The sequence below is a fragment of the Hyperolius riggenbachi genome, chromosome 5 (assembly GCF_040937935.1).
Source record: "Hyperolius riggenbachi isolate aHypRig1 chromosome 5, aHypRig1.pri, whole genome shotgun sequence".
In the NCBI taxonomy this organism is placed as follows: Eukaryota; Metazoa; Chordata; class Amphibia; order Anura; family Hyperoliidae; genus Hyperolius; species Hyperolius riggenbachi.
This window is the reverse complement of record NC_090650.1, coordinates 181,205,292-181,228,967: the sequence shown is the minus strand read 5'-3', so window position 1 is coordinate 181,228,967 and position 23,676 is coordinate 181,205,292. Positions and strand designations below refer to the sequence as shown.

Genomic DNA, 23,676 nt, shown 5'->3' with positions numbered 1-23,676 from the left:
ATATAGTGGATTGCCACTGCTCGCTCCCGGGCAGGTACTTGCCGCCCATTAGAGGGGAGATCAACGCGGTTCCCATTCATTGATCTAAGTCCCCTTGTTAATGATTTTTAAAGAAAAGAAACATCTCTGATCCATAATGGGCCAGAGAAGTCATCAAATGGTTAATATTGGACCAATCAAATACTGTACAATAGTAATTTTTTTCACGCCATGTTCTTAGTTGCGTGTTCATTAACGATACAATCCCACAGCTGACTGATCGTTTCTAATTTCTGTGGTAATTGATTGAAAACTATTGGTTGTGTCCATTAATAGGCAAATTCCCGCTAACTGATCCAATCAGATCAATGGGATTGATAAAAAAAGGACTGATTCTATTTATTTCATAAAATTGATTAGTAGGAATGTGGGCATTAATAGCCATGACTGATTGTTTCCAATTACTGGTAATGGTCGACTGGTTGCGGGATTATATCAATAATGGCCATCAGTTTCAAACTATAAGCATCTCACTGACCATCACTTGTAGAAATGGCCAGTGAGATGGTAATAATTCTGCCTTGCATGCACATTTCATGCAAATTGCATGCTGCACAGAACTGGGCTCAATCAAATGTACTTTAAGTTTTTTTCATTAGTCAAAGCTGTACATAGTTTGCACTAAATTAGCATGCAAGGCAGAAATAACTTATCCCACTGACCAGCTGTTATCTATAGTGGTGTAATGATCAGTGGTATATCTGATAATCAGAATTAGCTCTAACAGCACAATAGTTAGTACTTTATTCAGAGTGTGATCACACGTGTATTTGGTGCACTGTAATACTGGAGTACTCCTAAGTGATAGCCCTTGGTGGCTGGGGCTATCACTAAACAGAGAATGGTCGTACAAGCAAGGTCGGCAACAGGTCGGTCAGGCAGCGGTACAGAATCGTCAGGCAAATGCGTAGTCTAGAACAGGACAAGGTCAGCGTCAAATCAGAAGGGTAAAGGTACAGAATCAGGAGGCTAAATTAGAGTCAAGGTACAGGCTAAAGGTCAGCAGCAAATCAGATAGGCAGGGTACAGAATCAGAAGGCAGAAGAATCGTCAAGAGTTCAGGCAAGGTTCATACACAATGAGGATATACAATGATATATAACTATTACAAATAGATAATAATAATCCTAGGCTATGTGAGAATCCCCGGGGTCCTGCCGGATCAAACACACTCGGATCTGACTAAGGTCTGAGAGCTTAACCGCAAAGTTTCAGCAACAGCAGACAACGAGCCACTGACAGCTCAGGTCTTAAATACAAACAGGACACTCCAAAAGTTCCGCCCAGTGCACTGCAGCCAATCAGCAGCAGGTCAGCTGACCCGCCTCCTTATTGCATAACGTTCCTGTCTCCTGGTGCGCGTGTGCGCTGCCCTGCTTTGATGCACCCTGGAGAGACCTGCTCTGCCGGAAGGAAATGACTGAGAAGACGCGGCGAGATACGCGGTGACGTCAGGTGCGGGAGCGGCGGCCTCACCGCTCCCTGCTGCAGAGGTAACAACATCAATCCTAACAAGTGGCAATAGGATAGTGTATATTGTAGTCTATCCCAGATAACTGGCAGCTTCCCTATCCCTACAAATAGCTAACTGCTTACTGACCCATGCTGTGAGTCTTATTGCTTAGGGCCGGTTCACACTTGAGCAAATGCAGAACGGAAACAGTAAGCGAAGGCATTCTGTGTCTGCCCATCTGATTCTGTGTAGATGATGTCCACCCGTACGCATCGCCGCTCACCTGTCCTGCCGCCGCCGCTCAGTCCCTTTCAACAGTTCAAAAGCCAGCAGTAGCATGGGGCTTTCCATAGGCTGCAGCAGGCCAATTCTCCCTAGCAACAGGAAGAATTTTCATTGGTCGAACCTGAACCAATGAGAATTCTCCCTGTTGATGAGGATTCCCATTGGTCTTTTGCAGCCCAATGAAGGTCCTCGGCCACCATGCTGTTTAGAAAGGACCGAGGGAAGGCGATGGGCCACAGGACATGTGAGTATAACCTCATGGCGGTGGTGAAACGGGCAACGCAGATGCAGCGACTAGCCTAGTGAGAATGGACTGTGTTTGTTCTCATAGGCTTTCATTGGCTTTTGTCCGGTCTGGGAAAATGTGCCAAGTTGGGACTCTGCATTCAATCTTGCATTCCGCGGAACACGGATCTGTGTAAGATCCATATTTTGTAACAGGTGGAATCAGATCCTATTTTTAACATAGGATCTGCTTCCTGCATTTAAGCGGAGCTCAAAAAAATGTCCCAAACGGGTGCGTTTTTTAAGCAAGTGCGAACCGACCCTTACTGACCCATGATGTGACTCTGTGCCTTACTGCTTTATTGGTGGCTGAGGAGGATAGAAATGCAGGGGTACACAGAGCTTGTCCTGGGCCTGTTTTGGATGCTGGTGTGGATCATAGTGAGTGAGAAAGCAGGTCTCTTGGGAAAACTGGTGGGGAGAAGCAGCAGCTGCTACTCCCCTATATAATTCCTGGTCTGCTTGTCTTCCTGATCACAGTCAGGGTCCTGTTGACTTCGGCACTGCTGACTGATACAGGCAATCCCAGGGCATGGAGTCTAAGTGAGCATGTGTGTTCACCAGCACCAAACCGTGTGCTAGCTTCCTATATAAAACAGGTTAGCCAACTGTGGAGAATATTAAACTCAAGCGTCAATTCTCCTAGGGTCGGTCAGATGGGTTTTTGACCACTGTCATACCAACAACATATATTTTTATAGTATCACAGCTATACCCATGAAATAACTGGAGTCTTAGACCTAAATCTTTTTTTCTAATATAAATATATTCTTGTAATTATATATAAAGAATATACAAATATAACAGGGTTATAATCAGTATACCAACAGTAAAAATATCTAGCAACATAATCAGTCATCAAGAGTTACATAATTTAAAAATACATACCACCTTTCTTCAGGTCATATCTCAGCAATGTGTCTATGAGCCTTCTTGGACCTAAATGTATACTTTTCCTTTCTCACTTTGCCAAATATGTAGACACCCATATGACCCCTAGGTCACCAGATTTATTGCTTAGACCACACAGACAGATACTCCCTTTTTGACCTCTTGTCCCCTATGGAGACCTAAGTCTAGAGAGTCTGTCTAGGACCTCGCCAGTTACCTCTCTTGTATAAACATCTGGCATATGTGCTTTGAGAAATATCTAAGTAAAAGGTAATTTGCTTCTAACTGGGAGAAAGGTAAAATGTGACATGTTCTATAAACTAATATATACTACTAAACCCACTTTATAAGTCATATAAGAATGAAAACTGCTATATAAATCTTAAACCATATTATATGGAAGAACAGCCCCCAACAGTTGCAGAGCAGACTCCATGAATTTTGAGAAAGGAGGCACCCAGGGCAATTGCCATACGTGCATCCCTGAATATACGCGTCTGGCAGGGCCACAAGTAGGCTTCGGACGCCGTTTTCCCTTAGCCCTTCTGCTGGAATATGTCACTGAGACTCCCGCAGCTCACCCAATGTATGGGTGTGGAACTTTTACTTGTAGCTCCGCTTTACAACAAACGGGCATAAGCAACGGCCTACTCCGCTCCCCCCCCCTCCTTTTCCGCCAGCCCGTGGCCGTCAGTTCCCCATGCCTACACCACAAGCGTTAAAAAAAAAAAGTTAATACTGGCAGCTAGATTACTTTATCCTATGGGACTCTGAATGCTCCCTGTTCTGCACGTTTAAACCTATTGGTGCCATTAATGAATGCATGCTACCGTTATTTTTCTCCTTAAAAGTTTTAGAAAATGTTTTCATCAAAATGTATATTTACAGTATTAAGTTTCAGCATGAAAAATGCAGAGAAGGGGGAGAAAATGGAAAAGGATAAAGGCTGCCTTTACTCAGCAGCAGCAGTCAGACAAGTTGTAGTCAGCCACTGTGGCAACTGTCAACCCTAGTGTGCCTCCAGAATGGCAGCCCACAGCCACCACCAGACCAATTTTTGGTCTGGCTAGAAGTTTGGCCGCGTGGCCATTTTTTTCCTACAAAATGAGAACACCACGGTCATCTGCAAACTGTGTTATCAGCAGTTGGAAAGAGGAAAAAAAAAACGACAACCTTCGTACCACTTACATGACAAAACAATTAAAAACCCACCCCAGGTAACCTGGTGGTAAAATTTGACCACAGCGCAGAGCTCCGCCCATTAAGCAAGCTGCATCTTCCTCCAATGCATTTCCTCCTGCTACCAAGCTTACCCGTGCTTCTGCATCCAATTTCAGTGAGGGATGTAGTCAAGCATTACAGTTTTCTGGCTGCACCAGCAGTGAGGAGGAGCTCCAAGCGGTTGGAGTTTGCTGCACTGATGGCAGACAGGACCAGGCGTGATCTCCTTTACCTTGTACCCCATCTTCCCAGCAACATGCAACCTTCCATTCTGCAGGTGCTGGAGCACAAAAGGAAATATTCAACCAATGGGGCCACAGCAAAATGCATTACTGCGGTAATTGCACAGCTGCTGGCATTTGAGCTCCTCCCATACAGGCTGGTGGACTCACAAGCATTCTGTTACGCATTCCTGTGTGCTAACAGACAGTGTGTAATGCCCAAGCTGTCGTTTTTTGCAGAGAAATGTGCTTCCTGCTTTGCACAAACAGGAGCAGAACAACATGTCCATGGTAGAGATGGCCTGAACGGTTCGCCAGAGAACTTGTTCGCACGAACCTTAGTGGTTCGCGTTGGAGGAGAACCGCACATTTTTCCCATAGACTTTAATAGTGCCGACTTTAACGGTTAATAGCCGCCTTACATAGTAGAAACACCAAATTTGCAGAGTACGTGGAGGGAGTCACTAACTACAAGAGGAATTTTTTCAAAAATACCTTATACTTTGAGAAAATCAATTTTAAATATCTCCTGCTGAGTGTGGGAAATGTTTCCACCGCCGCTGACTTTAACAGTTAATAGCAAAGCCCCCTTAAATGCCAGAAACACCAATTTGCATGGGAATGTTAAGAATAACAATGGGAACAAGAGGGGAAAAAAAATTCAAAAAGACCTTATACTTTTTGAGAAAGTCGATTTCAAAAGTTCAAAGTAAAAAACATTACTTTTAAATGCTGGTCAATGACAGATCGTGGGAAACAATTCCCGACGACTTTAGCAGTTAATAGCAAAGGCCCCTTACGTCCTAGCAACACCAAATTTGCAGGATATGTTAAAAAGATAGTGGGAAACAATATTTAAAAAATATTGTTTTTAATTTAATTTTTTTTACATTTTCAGAGTCTGGGAAACTCCCCCCCCCCCAAAAAAAAATGACATGGGGTCCCCCTTTCTGAGCTCCCTGTAACCCCTTGTCTCCCATGCAGGCTGGGATATCCAGAATGTGAATGTGGAGCCCCGGCCGCGTGGGGCTTCGCACCTTGAGCTATACCAGCCCGCATGGTCCATGGTATGGGGGGCTCCGGGGGAGAGGGGCGGCCAGGCCTTCCCCTCTCCCCCCGAGCCCTTGTCCAATCCATGGACAAGGGGCTCTTCTTCACCTCCAGTGCCCCAGGAGGAGGTGGGGGTGACGCCTCCCTGGGGGTGGGGGGGTTATGGGGGCATCTGGGAGACCCCTTTAAGAAGGGGACCCCAGATGCCCACCCCCCTCCCAGGAGAAATGAGTATAGGGGTACAAAGTACCCCTTACCCATTTCTACAAAGGGTTAAATGAAATAAAAACACAACCATGAAAAAAGTCCTTTAATGTTCTCAATTAACCATAAATACTTACCTGTACCTTTAAAAAAAAAGTATAAGGTATTTTTGAAAAAACATTTTTTTCTATTGTTCCCACTGTTCTTCTTAACATTCCCATGCAAATTTGGTGTTTCTGGCATTTAAGGGGGCTTTGCTATTAACCGTTAAAGTCGGGGGCGGTGGAAACATTTCCCACACTCAGCAGGAGATCTTTAAAATTGATTTTCTCAAAAAGTATAAGGTCTTTTTGAAAAAAAAAATGTTTCTTCTTGTAGCCACTGACCCCCTCCAGGTGTTAGACCCCTTGAAACATCTTTCTCCATCACTTTTGTGGCCAGAAACAGTGTTTATAGTTGTTCAAATTCGCCTGCCCATTTAAGTCTATTGCGGTTCGCAGAGTTTGCCGTTTCGCGAACTTTTGGCGGAAGTTCATGTTCGAGGTTCACAAACCTAAAATTGGAGATTCGAGCCATCTCTAGTCCATGGTGCTGCGGCACTCTGTTTGCAGCAAGGTGCATCTGACAACCTAAAGTTGGTCGAGCAAGCACGAACAGGAAAAATACATTTCCTACACAGCTCACTGGGTACCTTTAGTGGCATCAGGGGAAGATCCAACTGCAAGAAGGCCTGCATATCTGCCCAGAGTACAATAGTACCATGTAATTTCCTTCCCCACCCTCCTCCACTGCCTCCTTTGGATCGTTGCCTGCCTCCACCTGTTCTTCCAAAGACACTTTGAAGTAGAAAATCAGCAGCATCTCTCAGTCCCAACCACCAGCATCTGATCCCTGTCTGCAACATCATGCTACTTACTACTTTGGTGCACAAGACAAACAATGCCACGCAGTCCTCACATTGTGAAGCCTCGGCTCCCTCAGCCACATGTGCAAAGCAATTCTGAATGCTCTGAGGGAGCAGGAGAACATCTGGTTAACTCTGCATAGACTCCAGGCAGTTAAGGTCATGTGCAACAATGGGACCAGTCTGCTGGGGGCCCTGCGTACTGGCAAAATCACACAAGTACTATGCCTGACCCATGTGATGAACCGTGTAGTACAGCCAAGTACCTACACCTCCAATCCCTATTGCAGAAGGCCAGAAAGGTGGGAGCGCATTTCCACTGTTTGTGCACAACCAGTGCCAGATTGGTGAAATTGCAGGGAAAGCTCAATCTGCCCATGCACCGATTGATTTGCAATGTTGCCACTCAGTGCAATTCAACATTTTATATGCTGCTGCAGCTCAATAGTCAGCAGATAGCGGTGGTGTACTACATGGCGGTTGCCTATAGAAGACGCTCGCAACTTTTGTCTTAGTTTGACCCTACAGAGTGGCTGCAAAAACATTTGCACAGTGCTGGCACCATTTGAAGAGGCAACTAGGATGGCCTGTGTCAGGGACACCATTCCCATCAGCTGCCTGCTGAAATGGATGCTGGTGGAACTGCGCAAAAACAAGTCACAGAGGACACTACAGGAAGCCATGCCATTGATGCAGTTTCTTGGCTGTGTATGTCTAGGCATTTTGTTCCACAAACACAGGAAGAGGTAGAAGAAGATGAGGAGAAGATTGATAGCTCAAAAATAAAGGGATAAAGGAGGAGAGGAGGATTCAGAGGCTACATGGAATCTATCCACCTAAACACAAGCCAGAATGTCTCGGAGGTGGCTAGACAAGGCAGAGGAGGAGGAGGACAACGCGGTTTCTGTTTGAAACCCAGGAATCTAGGTGCACAAGTCCGTCAGCTATATGAATATAAGTACCTACGTGTGCAAGGATCCACAAGAATCCGAGCATACAGCACATCAAAAACAATACTGACCAGTACCAATAAATGCTTGATCCCTGTTAGGCCTAGTGCACACCAGAGCGGTTCGGCTGCGGTTTGCGATCCACTTGCGGGTGCGGATCCGCTAGGGTAATGTATTTCAATGGGCTGGTGCACACCAGAGCGGGAGGCGTTTTGCAGAAACGCATACTCCCAGGCTGCTGCAGATTTTGGATTGCGGATGCGTTTCTGCCTCAATGTTAAGTATAGGAAAAATGCAAACCGCTCTGAAAAACGGCACTTCAGAGCGGTTTGCCAGGCGTTTTTTGTTACAGTAGCTGTCAGTAACAGCTTTACTGTAACAATACATGAAATCTACTACACCAAAAACGCTTCACAAAACTGCAAAATGCTAGCTGAAACGCTACAGAAAAAGAAGAAAAAGCGTTTCAAAATCTGCTAGCATTTTGCGGATCTGCTAGCGGTTTTTGGTGTGCACCAGGCCTTAAAGCCTGAAAAAGCAGAACTCATTCAGCCACAAGACAAGGGGCCAAAAAAATCACTAACAGGAAGTGCTTGTAAGGGACTTGTGCTCATCCACTCTGCAGGCCAGCAGCAGCAGCACTTACACTTGCCATGGCAGTCAAAGTACTACTACCAGGGGCGTCCGCACATACGGCAAAACCGGGCATCTGCCCGAGCCTGGCCGCCCGCTGCCCCCCCCCTGGCCGCGTGCCCGTGCAGCCAGAAGGAGGGGAGCAGCGCAGAGAAGAGAGAGAGCTATGGGCACAGTGGGGAAGGGCGGACATCTCCCCCCCTTCCCTCACCTTAGGGGGCTCTCTCTCTCTCGCTGTCCCCTCCGGAATGAAGTGTGCAGCGGCTGGGCAGCGGGCAGAACTTACCTCGTCTCGCTCCTGCGCCGGAAGTTCTTGTGCCGCACTCTGGTCTGGATCAGACCAGAGTACCGGCTAATCCATCCGGCGCGTGCGATGAGAGGAGGTAAGTTCCGCCCGCTGCCCAGCCGCTGCACACTTCATTCCGGACTCCGGAGGGGAGAGCGAGAGAGGGAGGGAGAGCCCCCTAAGGTGAGTGCCCATAGCTCTCCCTCTTCTCTGCGCTGCTCCCCTCCTGCTGGGGCACACATGGCCACTTTTTCTGGGGACATATACCCCTGGCTACATATACTGGGACATATACCCCTGGCTACATATACTGGGACATATCCCCCTGGCTACATATACTGGTACATATCCCCCTGGCTACATATACTGGGACATATCCCCCTGGCCACATATACTGGGACATATACCCCTGCCTACATATACTGTGACATATACCCCTGCCTACATATACTGGGACCTATACCCCTGCCTACATATACTGGGACCTATACCCCTGCCTACATATACTGGGACATATACCCCTGCCTACATATACTGGGACATATACCCCCTGCCTACATATACTGGGACATATACCCCCTGCCTACATATACTGGGTCATATCCCCCTGGCTACATATACTGGGACATATACCCCTGCCTACATATACTGGGACATATACCCCTGCCTACATATGCTGGGACATATCCCCCTGGCTACATATACTGGGACATATCCCCCTGGCTACATATACTGGGACAAATACCCCCTGCCTACATATACTGGGACAAATACCCCCTGCCTACATATACTGGGACATATACCCCCTGCCTACATATACTGGGACATATACCCCCTGCCTACATATACTGGGACATATACCCCCTGCCTACATATACTGGGACATATCCTCCTGGCTACATATACTGGGACATATACCCCTGCCTACATTTACTGGGACATATACCCCTGCCTACATATACTGGGACATATACCCCTGTCTACATATACTGGGACATATACCCCTGCCTACATATACTGGGGACATATACCCCTGGCTACATATACTGGGACATATCCCCCTGGCCACATATACTGGGACATATACCCCTGCCTACATATACTGTGACATATACCCCTGCCTACATATACTGGGACATATACCCCTGCCTACATATACTGGGACATATACCCCTGCCTACATATACTGGGACATATACCCCTGCCTACATATACTGGGACATATACCCCTGCCTACATATACTGGGACATATACCCCTTGGCTACATATACTGGGACATATACCCCTGCCTACATATACTGGGACATATCCCCCTGGCTACATATACTGGACATATACCCCCTGCCTACATATACTGGGACATATACCCCTGCCTACATATACTGGGACATATCCCACTGGCTACATATACTGGGACATATCCCCCTGGCTACATATACTGGGACAAATACCCCCTGCCTACATATACTGGGACATATACCCCTGCCTACATATACTGGGACATATACCCCTGCCTACATATACTGGGACATATACCCCTGCCTACATATACTGGGACATATACCCCTGCCTACATATACTGGGACATATACCCCTGCCTACATATACTGGGACATATCCCCCTGGCTACTTTTTCTGGGGACATATACCCCTGCCTACATATACTGGGACATATACCCCCTGCCTACATATACTGGGACATATACCCCCTGCCTACATATACTGGGTCATATCCCCCTGGCTACATATACTGGGACATATACCCCTGCCTACATATACTGGGACATATACCCCTGCCTACATATGCTGGGACATATCCCCCTGGCTACATATACTGGGACATATCCCCCTGGCTACATATACTGGGACAAATACCCCCTGCCTACATATACTGGGACATATACCCCTGCCTACATATACTGGGACATATACCCCCTGCCTACATATACTGGGACATATACCCCCTGCCTACATATACTGGGACATATACCCCCTGCCTACATATACTGGGACATATCCTCCTGGCTACATATACTGGGACATATACCCCTGCCTACATATACTGGGACATATACCCCTGCCTACATATACTGGGACATATACCCCTGTCTACATATACTGGGACATATACCCCTGCCTACATATACTGGGGACATATACCCCTGCCTACATATACTGGGCACATATACCCCTGCCTACATATACTGGGCACATATACCCCTGACTACATATACTGGGCACATATACCCCTGGCTACCTGTTCTGGGGACATCTCTACCCCTGGCTACCAGTTCTGGGGACATCTATACCGCTGGCCACCTATTCTGGGGACACCTATAGACCTGGGGCTACCTATTTTTGGGGAACCACTGCTGTCAGATTGAGTGTATTTTGGAGAACTGCTGCCAGGTGAGAGGTGTCTACATATTAAGGGGGCTTTCTGCCTATTTATGTGAAAAGCTGTCTATTTATGTGCCTCATGACTGCTGAATTTGTCTTGTTGCGGGCCTCATGGTTACTGACTTTGTCTTGTTGGGGGCCTCATGATTTGTTGGGGGCCTCAAGATTGCTGAATTTGTCTTGTTGGGGGCCTCATGATTGCTGAATTTGTCTTGTTGGGGGCCTCATGATTGCTGAATTTTTCTTGTTGGGGGCCTCATGATTGCTGAATTTGTCTTGTTGGGGGCCTCATGATTGCTGAGTTGGTCATGTTGGGGGCCTCATGATTGCTGAATTTGTCTTGATGGGGGGGGGGGGGGGCCTCATGATTGCTGAATTTGTCTTGTTGGGGGTCACATGATTGCTAACTGCGAGACTATGGAAAAAGCTGAATCATCATCATATGAGACAATAGCATTAAACCTACTTTTTACGCTTTTTAAAACAGAAAATGAAACTGGGAGGTTCTAAAAAAAAATGAATAATTTTTTCAGGAGTACGATGGATGAAATTGTTTATCTTCACAGTTTATTTTCAACTTAATTTTACATAATGTTCATGTATGAGTTAAAACGTTTGTATTTAGTTTAAATTGCTGTTGGCACTTTGTGATAGTAAAGTGACTTTGCAGTTTGGACACTCGACCTCCAAAAGGTTCACCACCACTGTCCTAATCTAATGTCCCACCATTGCTTAGTTCATGTAAACTTGTCTCCACCCACGACCACACCCACATTCTGGTTCATGACCACACCCATTTTTCGGCGCGGCGCCGCTTTTTGCTCTCCACTTTTTGCCCCCCCCCTGGAAAATGTTTTGTGGACGCCCATGACTACTACCTTCAGCAATATGGGTGGCAGAAGCAGGAGAGTCAGGAAATTCAGGCTTATTATGAGTGGAGACAAGCAGCCAGCTGTGCAGCAGTTGGAAATGAGTCCGACAGTCAGCACCAGTGATGGTGCAAGGATACATGCCAGGACCCACTAAGCAATTGGGCCAGAAAAATAGGGCAGTGGCGGGAGCTGGTACAACATGCCAATGAGATTCCTTTCCTGCTCTGATGCAAGTGTGTTGTCAGAAAGAGTCCAACTGGGGGGGAGGGGGAGGGGGGGGTTGTGAGTGATAAGCGCATTTATCTTTTGACACAAAACGTCAAACATCTCATGTTTCAAAAACAAACAAGGCTTGGCTCGGCTATGACTTCAACACACTCACACTGTAGAGTGCACTGACTAATCAGCAACTGCTGCACAGCCTGACACCTTTCCAGGTGGAGCACCATCAGAGACTTCTGCATCTTTCATTTGCCATAGGATAATCTTTGATCTGGAAGACCCCCTTGGGTCCCTCCACCTATATGCTATGTCACTTGGAAATTAGCTAAGAAGTGGCTAATTTTTGTATCCGGTAGACCAGCCTTGGGGCCCCCTGCCTGTATGCTAGGTCATTAAAATTATCTAATTTTTTGATTTGGAAAATCCATGTCGGAGGGCCTTCTATGCCTCTGATTGGAGGCCCGTATCATATCTGACTTGATCTCTGTCTTGATCACCCCATAAAATGGCCTTGCCAGCAGTATATAAAACATGCTGCTTTTTTTCGTGGCTTGTACATTGTTGTGCAGAGCTGTGGGAGTCTTGGCATGCCTGTCTGATTGAATGGCCATCAAACAGAACAATGAGCTATTCAACCAACACTATTAATAAGCATATTGAAGAAGATTGGACCTAGTACTGACCCTTGAAGCGCCCCACTGCTAACCATTTTCTATTATGAACAAGACCGGTTTACCGCCACTCTTTGCCTTCTGTCTCTTAAAGGAAACATAAAGCAAATTGTGCTGGCCCATGATATACTTACCTGGGGCTTCCTCCAGCCCCTTGCAGTCGACATGTCCTTCGCAGCATCTCCGCTTGCAGCCGCCAGCCCGTGGTCCCCGTCGGTGCAGAGTCCGATCTTGAGGTCGACCTTATTGTGCCTGCATGAAGTGCCGCTTTCAATCAAGTCCATGTTGTCCGCAATGTACTGCCTCTGCAGTGGCAGGGACCCTGGGGTGGCGGCTGTGGGCAGAGATCCTGCGTGGGTGGATAACCATGAATTTCAAGCAGTTATGTGGACCATAGAGCATTTGCTTGGTGGGCCCAAAACAAAATATCCACTATTTAAAACCTTTGCACTAATAAAGGAGTAAAATCTCTTCAGGAACATAGACAGCTTCGTGCCATTGTGCCAGAGAGATGTTCCATTATCTTCATGTCACTCATTATGTAAAAGAGGTTGTTGCCCTTGCTGACTCCTCATTGTCAAGGATGGCCTTTGAGAATAGGTGTGCAGAGGATCCCTTAGCCCTGAGCCTTATACAGGGCTGGATTAACCACCAGGCAACATAGGCACTTGCCTACAGCCCAGTGAGAATAGGGGGGCTTGTTTTGAGTGGGCTGACTGCTGAGTTTTAAAGTCTTAAGTCTTTTAAAGTCTTTAAAGTCTAAAGACCTCAAGATCCACATGGCCACCCGGCATCAGCATAGAGAGCAGGGCAAGATGCAAGTGTGTTGAAATTGCCAATCCTCATGGTCATCCAGAAGAAACTGAGTGCGAGGCAGCAGCAACATCCTCTCACACTGACTTCAATGCTGCCCAATAGAGACAGACCCGCAGCTCCCATACAGCGCAGAGCAAGTGAACAGCTGCAGCTCCATCATCCGTACACAGGAAGTTACACTTCATAAACGTAGGAGCTGTTCACTGATGCCAGGCCCCGTGTAGCCACTGGGAGCTGCGGGTCTGTCTCTATCGGGCAGCATTGAAGTTAGTGCGAGAGGGAGTTGCTGCTGCCTGGCACTCAGTTTCTTCTGGATGACGACGAGGATTGGCAACTACAACACACTTGCATCTTTTCCAGCTCTCTATGCTGACATGGGGTGGCTGCATGGATCTTGAGGTCTGGCGGGGACTTAAGATCAAAGACTTTAAAGCCCACTTAAGTGCTTAGAGAAGGTATCTCCCAAACAGTTTACTGTCTGTGAGTATCACATTTCCAATACCTCAAACCGCCTTTATGCACTACCAATTTATCACATATCTAGTCTAAGTGTGGTTTTGCATGGTCCTAAGATGGCCACACATCTAGTGATTTGGCAAAAAATGCACTTATTACACGTTTATGTTTAGAGGGCCCAGATATGTCACCCTGCCTAGGGCCCTGCTTGGTCTTAATCCGGCTCTGGCCTTATATCACTAATTTATAGAGAACTGAGCCCATATGCAATTCAGTTTTTCTCCTGATTTTTCTCCTAGGTGCTCTTTTCACAACTTATTAAAGAGGAACTAAACTTTTCTACAGGATTGAAGGGGGAAACAGAAAAGCCTACCCTGTTTGTATTTATAACAGGCTGTCTAATTATCCCTTATCTGCTAGTAATAAATAACTGTTATTTGAGCTAACACCTCTGTCTGGTCTGTGCAGCAGTGACAGGGTATATGTAAACACTGTAGAGTTAACCATACTTGTGCTTCCATGAAACCAGGAAGTAAACGTTGCTGCTTACATTTATCCACAGAAATGCTGCTGTTTAACCAGTTCAGGAACATAAGCTTACATCCTCTAGTGACCAGGCTATTTTTTTTACTCTTCAGGCCACTGCAGCTTTAAGGGCTCACTGCAGGGCCCTATAAATCAGCACACAAGTGATTCCCCCCCCCCCCCTTTTCTGCCCACCATCAGAGCTTTCTGTTGATGGGCTCTCCTGCAATGTTGGGCGGTCCTGGGGGAGCTGTCGCGTTTACGCCAATCGACGTGGAGTGGTCGGCAAGTGGATTATTAACTACTTACTGCACCAGGTGCGTATAATCACAGCCCGGGAAAACTTCACTTGAAGTCACTTGAAGTCCCAGGGCCGTGAGTCTTCGTCCGCCGTGCACGCCCCCATCGCTGCCCGTTAGCGGAGAGATGAATGAGTGGGAACGCAGTTCCCATTCATTAATCTAAGTCCCTGTGTCAATGAACGCCGGCGTGTATGCGATGTCTGCATTCATTGTATCTTCCGGAGTTACAGTGCCACGCAGTACTTCCTATTCACGTACTTAGTATGTAACTAGTAAATAATGTGTGGCCAAATATTAAAATTACACATAAATGCATTTTATTTAATAAACATATCAACTCTTACATTTAAAATTAACTGCTTCCCTCTCACACTCCCCCATAGTACCCCAAAAAAAATTTTGTATAGAAGGAAAAAAAATACATAAATAGTTACCTTAGGGACTGAACTTTTTAAATATGTAGGTCAAGAGGATATATTACTATTAATAATTTTTTTTTGTATTTATCATACATATAGAATCATATCAGTGTAATGATTGGTGTCAGCCCACAGAGAGAATCTGATTGTTGGCGATCTGCAGAATCGCCAAGAATGCAGATATACCCGATTATGGATGATCTGCAGAATCATCAATAATGCGAGTATGAACTAACCTCTGGACACCTAAAGTGTGAGTGCTTGGTGCAACAATAATGATGAATATGCGTAGAACAAATTAGGAATTCCTGAGGAGCAGGAATCCCAGGAACACAAATGAGCCACAGACACTACTGCAGGCAAGGATCAATAGACAATAAGATCCTAATCTGCAAAGTAGTGAGATCACCAGGTGGAATTAGGTGATCAACAATGCTGCTACCGAGAGTCCCCAAGGCTAAGAGACCTCTGTTTAAGGCTGCACACACGAAGATGGGAATGGGTGATTCAGACCTTAATGCAGTACAGTATTTCCGAGGAGCGGAAATACTGGAACCCCTCAGGCTAGATACCTAGAACTGAGGGTAGCGTAGTCAGACATGCAGGTTCAGCAACTCATGGACAGAGACAGTACAGAATCGAGAGACAGGATCAGAGTAGTGCAATTGGCAATAGTTCGGCAACGAGATCAGAAAGGCAAGGTACAGAATCAGAAGACTAGAGCGTAGTCAGGCAAGCAAGAGGTCATAACAGATAAACAATGCAATTAGTACTTTAAGCTATCAAGAAACTGACTCAGTGTGGATTCCCAGCTCCTGCCGGTTCTGGCACACTGTAGGATCTAGCTAATGTCTGAGAGCTAGCACATATAGTATTCGCAACAGCAGGCAGGGAATGACTGGCATACAGGTCCTATATGTACTGGAAGAGCTCCTCAGCTCCGCCCCAGTCATTCATCCAATCAGAAGAGCGGAAGGAGTCAGCTGACCGGCTTGGTCAGCTGACAGCCCTTCTACTAGCATAAAGGTCCTGTCGCTTGGCCCGCGCGCGCATAAGCCTCAGCCTCTAAGTGACAGAGAGGCTGTGTGCAGTATCCGTGTTGGCAAGAAGATTAGTAGATGCCGGCTGAGTAACAGGAACCGCTGCCATGCCGCCGGCCGTGGCGGCGGTGTCCCTGCTGCCCTGTGGCAAGATGTCACAAACTGACTGTACGGTGGAAACCGCCGGCTGAGACGCAGAAACCGCCGCCCTGCTACCGCTTGGCGGCGGCGGTAACTCTGCTAACCTTCACAATCAGTACATGAAAGATAATAGTAAACACAGAAAAGACAGTTTCACATATTGCATCTTCAGTAGGGTACAAGAAACATGGTAGTAAGAACTCAACAAAGGATTTTTTCACTTTTTTTTTCTGACTGTAACTAAGTATTTTGAGTATAAAATTACTCCAAACTGGAGTTAACTTCAAAACCAAAACCAAGCAGGAAGGCTAAAGCACAACACATGTCAAAGAGCAAAGAAGAATCCCTGGTCCCCCAGAACACAGCAAGTAGACCTCAGGCAATTAAACCCCACTCGTTATCCCAACGAAACCGATTCTGCTAGAACCACATTAATGTCCCAAAAATCCCACATTTTTTCAAAAGAAGCCATTGTATTATTTTTGTAGCTGTAAGGAGGTCCATTTTTCTAATGAGATCAATTTTAGATCTAACCCTTTCCATTGTGGGATGAGACGTGAATTTCCAGCAGGCTGCAATAGACAATCTGGCCGATCTAACCACCTAGTTTTGAACTGGTTTGAGAGAGATTGGGGAAAACATGAGATCCTCATTAATGGTGTAAGCAGGGAGGGGTTGGATAGCCAGTTCATATTGCTTGCAAACTTTCTGCATAAGCTTATTGTAAAAGTAATCGGGGATAAGAGTGTTAGAGGAGGATCAATAAAGTCTGGAGGCTTCCATATATAAACTAATAAAGAAAAAGTCTTAATCCATTATTTTTCCAGCTCCATCCATCTTGCATGAGGAGTTTCTTTAGCCAATTCCACAATCTGTCTAAAATGTGTTGCCAAATAATAATCTTTTATATCAGGAAGCCCCAACCCCCCCCCCCCCCCCCTCAAATTTTTTTTTTTAATTTGTGCTATGGGAACTCTAACCGGAAAGGTCTTGAATAAATATAAAAGTTTGGGCAGTGTTCATCTTTAAGGAATGGAGCCAGCCGATCCAAGAAATAGGGAAAGAATTCCATCTATGAAGATTCTGTTTAATTCTTTGAAAAATTGGGAGAACATGTAAAGCATACAATCTTGATTAGGAGTGGCCTATTTTAACCCCTAGGTATTTTATACATTTTTTTCTGCCATCTGCATGGAAAATTCCTCTGGGATCTAGATAGATCCCCTGAAGAGAAATTTATAGGAAGAGCCTCTGTTTTATCAGTATTTATTTTAAACCCTGAAATAGCTTCGAAACTGGAGAGTACCCGCAGAAGCACTGGAAGTGAAATGTGGGGATTTGAGAGGGACAACATAATGTCATCTGCAAAGAGAGACAGTTTGTATTCCAGATCACCTATCATTATACCTTGGATGTCTGGGTTGTCTCGGATGGCCTAGGCCCATGGTTCGATACTCAAAGCGAACAGTAGGGGGGTCAGTGGACATCCCTGTCGGGTCCCATTAGAAATATTACAAAATTTTGGTGGGGAAAAAGGGAGTTTTAGGAGGCAGAAGGTGTGGAGTGTAGAGACATAATAGCTAAAAGAAATTAGCCTCCAAAACCCATCTCCTCCAATGTCCTAAAGAGAAAAGGCCAGGAGCAGGGATGCTCATCCGGATTTCGGATATCAGACCATTTTTACACTATCCGGCCGGATCTGGATTCCGGAAAGTTAGGCAGAAATCCGGATAGCTATCTGCGGATAGTTTGACAGCCAACCCGGATATCTGCGGATTTCTCCCAGATATCCGAATCTGGATTACAAGTTGGGTGGTAAAAAGTCCTCACACACCCACTCCTCCTCCTCCTCCTCCTCCTCCTCTCTCTCTCTCTCTCTCTCTCTCTCTCTCTCACTCACTATATGATCTTGCCTTGCAGGGATTTGTAGGCTGTCAAAAGCAAGCTCACATACATTGTCCAGAAATTGAACCCAGGTCCACTGCTTTGAAGGCAGCTATGCTCACCACTATATTACCGACAGCACTACATGCTGAAGTCAGCCTAGCATGTACCATTGTGATATACCCAAGAAAAAAAAGAGCTTGCTTATTTGCCTAATTTGCTAGATGAAAGCAGTGGGACACATGGTGAAACTGCTTACAAGATGCAATTCAAGACTTCAGAATCAGAAAGATCATGTGCCCCCTGCATGATTCTGGTGTAACACACACAGCAAAGGACAGCAATTTGAAGTCTGGAAGATTCCAGGGCAAGGGTGGGAAGGATGAAAGCTAGGTGGCCATGCAACCCTTCCTGCTAGGGATGACCTTGCCTTTTGTGTTCAACAGTTGTCAAAAGAGAACCCCAGATAGCCATTTAGCAGCACTTGTGTGCACAGTGTCTGTGGCACAATTGGTTAGTGCCTTTGGCTGTTAACTGAAAGGTTGGTGGTTCAAGCCCACCCAGGGATGGCCTTGCCTTTTGTGTTCAACAGTTTTCTGAAGAAACCCCCAGATGGACATTTAGCAGCAACTACATACACACAGTCCTTGTGGCACAATTGGTTAGGGAATTTGGCTATTAACTGAAAGGTTGGTGGTTCAAGCCCACCCAGGGATGGCCTTGCCTTTTGTGTTCAACAGTTGTCCAAAGAAAACCCCAGATAGCCATTTAGCAGCAACTACATACACACAGTCCTTGTGGCACAATTGGTTAGTGCATTTGGCTGTTAACTGAAAGGTTGGTGGTTCAAGCCCACCCAGGGATGGCCTTGCCTTTTGTGGTTTGTGAAGGGAACTAATGTACCCTTCTTAACCTCTTGAGGACTGCAGGGCTAAACCCCCCTAGTGACCAGGCCATTTTTAGTAAAATAGCCCACTGCAGCTTTAAGGCTAAGCTGCAGGGCCGCACAACACATCACACAAGTGATTCCTACCCCCCCTTTTCTCCCCACCAACAGAGCTCTCTGTTGGTGGGGTCTGATCGCTCCCCCATGTTTATTTTTTTAAATAAATATTATGGTTAGCTTTAAAAAAAAAAAAAAAAAAAAAAGCTGTTTCTTTAAAAATGTTACCTTCCTCCCCACAGCCAGCCAATTATGGCGATCGGCTGTCATTGGCTTCTGCCTACGAGAGTCGATAGCTCTCTTGTCCCCCAGGGGGACAGCCATGTGACACGGCTGTCCCCAGGTACAGCGCTGCTGCCGATCGCAGCGCTGTACATAGAAATAGACGGGGATCACGCCGTCTATTAGTCTCCTTAGCGGCAATAGCTGCTCGGAGACTGAAGGTGGGGCGGAGCTCCGCCCCCCCAAGCAGGAGATGCGCGCGCAGCCTGCGCGCGATCTCCTGCAAAACAGAGCCCCAGGACTTTACGCCAATTGGCGTTAGGTGGTCCTGGGGCTGCCGCCGCAGGCACGCCCATCGGCGTTGGTGGTTCAGGGACACCCTTGCCTTTTGGGTTTTGTGAAGGGAACTAATGTACCCTTCTTAAACTTGAAAATTGTATACAAATGTAAGCAGACTGCAGAGTGGCGCAGCAGAAGTGTGCTGGGCCCATAACCCAGAGGTTAATGGATTGAAACCATCCTCTGCTAGGCATGATTTTATTTTTGCACCTCACTTTATCGCATGGGCAAAACAGTTTCCATAACCCTGTAAGAGAAAGTGTAATAAGGGCCCTGCCGTAACATAGATATTACGGTAGCTAAGATTACTCCTGGGCCTTTTTTGTAGTTGAAGAGATGAGTGAAATGGCTGGCTTCAGCCTTTAATGTTAGTTGACCTGGGTTCGATTCCCGGCCAATGGTGGTATAGCAGTGAGGAAAGCTGCCTTCTAAGAAGTGGACCTGGGTTTGATTCCTGGCCAATGTATGTGAGCATGCTTTTGACATCCTACAAATCCCTGGAAGACAAGATCCTACTCCTTGACATTTTACAAATCCCTGGAAGACAAGATCCTCCTCCGGAGGAGGAGGAAAGGAGGTAAGGAGGGAGGAAGGTGGGTGGAAGGTGGGTGTAACGAAAAATCCGCAACACCGGATGGATTGCGGAAATATGGTCGCATCCAGTCCAGCAAGCGGACCTTCCAACACGGGATGCGGAAATTCGTCCACATCCGCTGCGCAAACCCGTCTGAGCACTCTGCTCCAAACTCACCAGCATGCTGCTCACCAGGGCTCTGCCATCTTGCCTCTATGGGGCGGGCGCGCACGGCAGACACGCCTTTATACTCTTAGAAAGCGTGTCAGCTGACCTGGAGGTCAGCTGACATTTTAGCCTGCTCTGATTGGTTGCTGCCTGGGGTGGAGACTTCTCTCCCAGACAGTATATAAGGAAGTTGTAATGGTTGGTGTCAGCACACAGAGAGTATCTGATTATTGATGATCTGCAGAATCACCAATAATACAGACGTATACCTGATTATTAATGATCTGCAGAATCACCAATAATACAAGTATGACTAACCTCTGGACACCTAGCAAGTGTAAGTGTTTGGGTGCAACAGTAACTTTTAATAGATTGACGAGACCTCACCAGAGGGGCTGGTGAGGTACTATCAGTACACTATGCGTGCACTAGCGTTCAAGCTCCAGCAGGCTGGAGAGTACAATAACGAAGAGGCTGAATCTCCCAGGGAGCGGGTGACTCAGATTGTACTGTAGCCTAGGAGATACAATACTACTATAATGACAGATACCCTATAAGAGCAGGTAAATGGTGCTGTACAACAGCTTAACAGAACTGTTCCGCCAGAGGAGCTGGTGTAACTAGTACCTCACCAGTGGCGAGGGCCCACTGGTGAGTAGAATGGTCAGGCAGGCAAGGTTCGGCAACAGAGAGGTACGTATCGGTATAGAATCGTGAGACAAGAGAGTAATCGGTAATCAGGCAGGGGTTCAGCAACAGGAAGGTACATATCAGTATAGAATTGTGAGACAAGAGAGTAATCGGTAACAGCTCTAACAGCACAATGGTGTGACGATCAGTGGTAGCTCAACAGTGATACAAGTATCTGATTATATGGTGATCTGTAGTATCACCAATAATGCAGATACGCAACAATTGGTAGACAAACTTTATTGCACAAGTGTGGTGATTGGTGCAACAGTAATCAGGAGAGATCCCTAAGTGATAGCCCTTAGTGACTGAGGCTTTCACCGGGAGGCAAATGGTCGTACTAGCAAGGTCAGCAACCGGATCGGTCAGTAGCGGTACAGAATCGTTAGGCAAATCGTAGTCAGTAAACAGGCGAAAAGGTCGGCAACGGGTCGGGCAGAAAAGGTACAGAATCGTTAGTCAAGACTAGTCTGTATTCAGGCAGAGAGTCGGCAACAGATCAGATAGGCAGAGATACAGAATCAACAGGCAGAGGCGAGGTCAGAGGTTAAGCAGAAGGTCATACACAGAAATACCAATACAGTAATATAATTATAGCTATCAAGAAGTCCTGAGCTAAGAGTGACTCCCCAGGGTCCTGCTGGATCAACACACCAGGATCTAACTAAGGGTCTGAGAGCTAGTACCGAAGTATTCGCAACAGCAGACAATGAGCTAATGACAGGCAGCTCCTTAAATCCTGCGGAGCACCCACCAGCGCCGCCCAGGAGCCCAGCCAATCTGAAAGCAGCCTGCCGTCAGCTGACCGACAGGTCAGCTAATACGCTTCCTAAGCGTATAAGTGCGGCAGCTGTCCGCGCGCATGTGATCCTGACGCTCGCTCTCAGTCCCACAAACACCGGACCTCCCAGGTGCCGATTGGAGGCCCGGAGACGCCACGGCGGAAGACGCCATGCCAGCTGATGCGGAAGCGGTGGTTGCACAGCTCTCCGCATCAAGAGACGGCATAACATTACCCCCCTGAGGCATGGACTCCGGACATGCCTTAAATGGTTTATCAGGATGTAAAACATTAAATTCCCGTTTCAACTCATCCACATGCAAATGACGATCTGGTACCCAAGATCTTTCCTCTGGACCATAGCCCCTCCAATGAACCAAATACTGTACAGAATTTTGCACCTTGCGAGAATCCAAGATTTCCTCAACCTCATACTCTGGTTCTCCATCAATAACCACAGGGGGGGGGGGGGGATACAATCTACGTAGACTGCTGGTTTAATCAAAGAAATACGAAAAGATTTTATTCCTTTCATAGAGGCTGGAAGTGTCACTCTGTAGGCTACTTCATTAATCTTTTCGGCAATCGGGTAAGGCCCAATGTACTTAGGTCCCAGCTTAACAGAAGGTTGTCTCAAAGCTATATGTCTCGTAGAGACCCAGACCATGTCCCCTGGAGCAAAACTCCACTCTGGTGAACGTTTGCGATCGGCCTGTCTCTTCTGGACATCAAAAGCTCTCTCCAAATTAGCTCTTACCAATGCCCAAATTCTCTTACATGGATCCTGCCAGGTCTCCAAAGCAGGGAAAAGAGAATTGGTCGCTGTCAATGGACAAAATTTTGGTGATTTCCCCGTGACCACCTGAAATGGAGAAAAACCAGATGATGCGTTCCTGAGGTTATTGATTGCGAATTCTGCAAAGGGCAAAAACTTCGCCCATTCAAGTTGAGCATCTGCCACATAGCAGCGCAGAAACTGCTCCAAGGACTGATTCATCCTCTCAGAATGACCATTGGTCTGAGGCTGGTAGCCCGAGGAGAAGGACAGCGTCATACCCAAATGTTGGCAAAAAGCCCTCCAAAATTTAGACACAAACTGCACTCCCCTGTCGGAGACAATATTAACAGGGATCCCATGAATGTGAAAAATATGTCTGATAAACAGATCTGATAATTCCTGAGCCGTCGGGAATTTTTTCAAGGGTATGAAATGTACCATTTTACTAAAACGGTCAACAACCACCCAAATCACTGTGTAGCCATCTGAAACAGTTCAAAACACCGGGATAAAAGCGTCAGCCTTGGTGTTTTTGTGACCAGGTTTATAAGTAATTATAAATCGAAATTGAGAAAAGAAGAGTGCCCATCTAGCTTGTCTAGGGTTAAGCCTCTTTGCTCCTTCAATATACTCCAAGTTTTTATGGTCAGTATACACTGTGATAACATGTTCTGCCCCCTCCAGCCAGTGCAGCCATTCCTCAAATGCCATTTTGATGGCAAATAGCTCTCGATTTCCGATGTCATAATTCTTTTCTGCTGAGGAGCATTCATGAGAAAAGAATGCACAGGGGTGTAACCGACCCTGAGAACGCAGGAAGCGCTGCAAGGCCTTCAAGCCCACCGTTTGCGGCCAATCCAAAATGGCAGCCACTTTCTTGGGATCCATAGAGAGACCATTCACTGAAATAATGTACCCCAGGAATGCAACCTCATAGACTTCAAATAAGTACTTTTCAAGTTTTGCATAAAGACGGTTCTGCTTTAATTTTTCCAAAACAAATTTGACGT

General features: G+C 46.4%; 1 protein-coding gene across 1 annotated transcript in view; it reads right to left on the bottom strand.

Annotated features, from left to right (window-relative positions):
* LOC137519355 (polycystin-1-like protein 1) overlaps positions 1-23,676 on the bottom strand; it is a 705,387-nt gene that overhangs the window by 252,417 nt on the left and 429,294 nt on the right. The window lies entirely within an intron of this gene.